Source organism: Pteropus vampyrus, unplaced genomic scaffold (genome assembly GCF_000151845.1).
Source record: "Pteropus vampyrus isolate Shadow unplaced genomic scaffold, Pvam_2.0 Scaffold363, whole genome shotgun sequence".
Classification (NCBI taxonomy): domain Eukaryota; kingdom Metazoa; phylum Chordata; class Mammalia; order Chiroptera; family Pteropodidae; genus Pteropus; species Pteropus vampyrus.
Genome location: NW_011889144.1, coordinates 907740 through 912245, shown reverse-complemented (window position 1 = coordinate 912245; position 4506 = coordinate 907740).

Genomic DNA, 4506 nt, shown 5'->3' with positions numbered 1-4506 from the left:
TTACCCCATCCCTAGGGCTTCAGCCTGGCAGGGGAAGAGAGGGGGAGGACAAGGTTACCTTGGCCTCTTCTCTAGTCCTCTAAATTGGCCACAATCCTACCTCGGACTCTGACAGCAGCTGACACCCCTCCCTCACTTGTTCCTCCTGAATGACAGCACCAGGGGCCTGGGGTTAATTGCTGCACTGCTGGCCAACTCCTGCCCCATGGTTCCTTCTAGGGGGGTCTTAGCCCCACAGTGGGAACACTCTTGCAAGTCTGCTCCTGGAAACAAATGACCAGGGCTGGCCTGGCTGCCCACAGCCCCAGCGCCACCCTGTGCCCCCAGAATGCTGGCTTAGCAAGGCGCATGGGGTGGGGCTCTGAGCCCTCCCCCATTTGTTCAGGGGTTTGTTCAGGCGGTAACATGGTCCCAGGCTCCACGCTGGACACTGGGCATTCACAGGGGACAAAGCATAGTGTCCAGTTTCATGGAGCTTACCTCCCAGTACCAAATCAGGCTGTGAACACAGATGAGGCAGAGGAAGAAGATAAGATGGGCCCCCAGGTGGTGGTGGGTCCTCGGGGCTGTCCCAGTGGAGCGGGAAACAAAAGCCTGATTTGGGTGGGCTGAGAGAGGATGTCAGGCAAGAGAGCAAATATAGACACTTTTGGAAGACTTTTTTAAAAGGGGAGCTGAGGAATGTGTCAGCAGCTGACACATTCTTGTATCAGATGGGCTCTCTGGTGCTGACAAGGATAACTCAGTGATAATTCAGCACTGATGCCACAGCAGAGAAAGGGAGGGATTGCTTACCTACCTACCACAGATGACCTCTCTCCATTAGGAGAAAGACTGATTTCTGAAGAAATCGTGCAGCCGTGAGAGATGGGTTGAATTCTAATTTTTAGCTTTCCGTTTCACGAGCACTCTACTTTCTCAATCAGGTCTGTATGTCAACGAGGTGCCCTCCCAGGCTCAGTGTCTCAAGGAGGACTTGCGCTCCAAGGAGGACCAGGTGGAAGTCAGAGTGAGTAAGCATCTGGGGTGTGGGGATGTGAGTTGAACTGTAACTGAGCCTTGCCGCCAGCTAAACACCCACCCACGCTCTGCTATTCATGCCCTCACACGGACCCTGCAGGCACAGCCTCTGTGCTCACCCCGACTGCCCTAAAGCTGGACTAAATATCCCAATGGCTCCTCACAAACAGAATGTTACAGGTTGAGTTGTGTCCCCTCAAAAAGAGATGTTGAGATCCTAACCTCCAGTGTCTCAGAATGTGACCTTATTGGAGACAGGGTCTTTGCAGAGGCAATTAAACTCAGATAAGGTCATTAAGGTGGGCACCTAACCCAGTATGACTGATGTCCTTATAAAAATGGGGAATTTGGACACAGACATGCATTTGTGGGAGAGTGCCATGTGAAGATGAAGATACAGATGGGCGATGTGTCTACAAGTCAAGGAACGCCAAGGATTGTCACCTACATCAGAAGCTGGGGCAGAGGCCTGGGACAGGTTCTCCGAAGGAACCAACCTGCCAACAACTTGATCTGGAACTTCTGCCTCTAAGGCTGTGAGATAATCAGTTCTTGTTTTTTAAACCGCGCAGGTTATGGTGCTTTGTTACAGCCACCCCAGGAAACGAGTACAGGGAGCAAGCAGGTAGCTTGTTTTATGTTGTTGTTCTTTCTAGTGCTTGTAGACGATACAGATTTATTTCCAAGCAGGGGAGCCATTTCTGGGCTGCCTGATTATTCTTTTACAGTGTGCTTTCCACATAGTAGTTGTCTCCTTTTAGCTGTCATAAGACAACCTGTAAATGCTGACAGTAATAGCAAGTTCTCAGTTTTAATGTCACTGGTCAATATTTTAACCTTCATTTGCCTCTAATTACATATATTTTTTGCTTAACTAGTTTATAAAGATTGAGGAATTATAATTATTCATAAATGAAACAAAATCTTAGCTAATTAAAGCATCATGTTTATTATGATATTTAATACTTATATTTTGAGACTATATTAGGTCTTTTGAAAATTCTAAAGGTATTAAAACTATCTGAGATTCTCAAGAGGACATGTTTATTCCTAGTTATCTTAAAACTCTTTCCTTTTCTTTGAATTTTATAAAAAACAAGTAAATAAGAGCAGTGATGAGTGAATTTTTCTCAAATTATGACTTTGTGTAACTAATTTTAAAAGATAATATATAATATACATTCAGGAATCCATATTTCTCATTAAAGTTTTAACAAATGCATTAGGACAGTGCCTGTCAGCAGGCCCCTAGGGTGCAAGGCATGGCCATTCTAAGGTTTCTAGGGTTTTGTGATTCCCCGCATCTTGCTGATGGGTCAATAAAGCAAACAAAATGATGTAAGGATAGAGACAAGGTGCCTTGAATAATGTGCTGTGGGTGTTGAGGATAAATTCCTCTGGATATCAAGTAGCAAGATCAACCAGCCTTAGCCATGACACCTATCTACTGATTATGGGGTTTGATATCTTTGGTAAGTAAGAAATTCTTCATCTGATTCATAGACGATGGGTTTCTCGGATTTCTCTCAAGCTTCTGTCAGGCTTGATCAAGACTCATAAATGTATCTCAATGTTTAGTGAGAAATTTGCTCTCTGATTACATGTTTCTGAGTGATTCTAGAAACTCTTTGAATAATAAAAATGTACAAAGGTTAGCATTTTCCCTGGGGAAGTTAATATGATTATAAAATTTGAGTGGTATCCCCTTAGTGTAAGAAAGAAATTGAGAAATTCTATTTCCAAGATTTTCCATGAAAGAGGAAACTTAATAATGTATAGGTGTTTTTCAAGCTGGAATATGGATGGCGTTGGCTGTTTACACCTGCCAAGCCGTATGCCAGTGTGCATTCACTAGGCTCATCCCAGTTTGCCAGGGTTAGTATGGTCACATGTTCAGGTCACCTGAAGCAGGTGAGGATACTGGACGATAACAATGCACCAGCGGCACTGGACCCTGGATTCACCTGTGGCATTTACTTCCTGGTGCAGGCCTGGCATTTTGTAGAGCTCTATGTTGGCTACTGAGGTTTGATCTGTGACAGCAAAGGTCACCCACTGTGCATGTTACTCAGCACTTGCTGTGCGCTTGCTTCATGGCATTCTAGGGTTGGAGAAAAAGTCCCAATTTTAGAATTGTGCACAGTGAAGTCTGAGGCCTGACCATGGTCCCTGAGGTGGCAAAACTTGAGCTGAACACAGCCAGCTTTCAAGGAGACAGCTCTGGCCCAGGCCCAGGGGAGATGTTTGTGAGGCTCCTCAACCTGGCTCCACCTAATTGCATCAGGAACTGGGACCTAGCATCAGATTTTGTTGGTGGTGGGGGAGGGAGGTGGGAGGGAATTTTATGTTAATTTTCAGACTGGACAAAGAGCTGGAGAGGGTGGAAACAGCCAGTGGGCAGGGAGGGATATGGCCACCAGAGGAAGAGAGGTACAGGGCTAGGGGTGGGGGCAAAGCCTTAGGCCCTCTAGAGCCAGAAGGGTGTTCTCGGGCATTGAGCAGCACCCAGGATCCAACTGGGTGGGAAGTGGTGGTTCACAGAACTCACTTGCTCTCCATTGTGATGGAGTTGGGTATGACCAGCAGAGCCTAGTAGGGCCTGGGGGCCTGGAGTTTGGATAAGTGGAGAGAAGGGAGAAAAATCTAGATGGAAAGGGGAAGCTTAGACCCAGGAAGGTGGCTGCAGGTAAGGATCTCTGGCAGGATGATCAAGGAGTGGATTTGGGGATGTGCAGTGTGTTAAGAAATCTGATACTGAGTTTTCAGTTCTGTGTGGGCCCCTCAACTCACAGCCAGGCAGGGGGACCCAGGGAGTCAGTGGGGGCAACGAGGGGGCAGAAACCACCCCACCCCACACATTTTCCCACAGTATGTTTTCCACTTTATCCCAAACAGAAATACACTTTGAGAGTGTTTTTCCCTGGAGCTTCCATTAGCGGAAATTTAAGTCCAACTTCTCTAATTTTTTTATTTATAAAGAATCTAAACCAGACATTTTTTCTTCTTTATTGCAAGCAGATTCAAGTCTCCTGCTTATATAATCCACAGAAAAGTCCAACATAATTAATATTAACTCATACTTTATCTACAGAAATAAAAGTTAAAAACAGCATACAAAATAAACTTTACAGAAATGTAAGATTTGGTTGAATTCACAATTTAATTTTTCAAAGCAAGTTAAATTAATGAATTATTATCAATTAAACCATGACTGGAGGCTGATTTATTATCTTAAACGCACCTACCGTATTCAATAATTTAAAAATAAATTCCAGTATTCATGATGATGACAACTATAGATACCATTCATGTTAAATACATTTTTAAAGATTCTCTTTTATTACATTACATAATCAATGGACATTTTAAATGGCGATGCAGACACATGTAATTTTAAGTCAGAGACAATATATGCATATTAAAATTCTGTATATTTTGATAAGGTAAAAAATAAAGCTATATAAACTGACCTTTAGATTTTTTTTT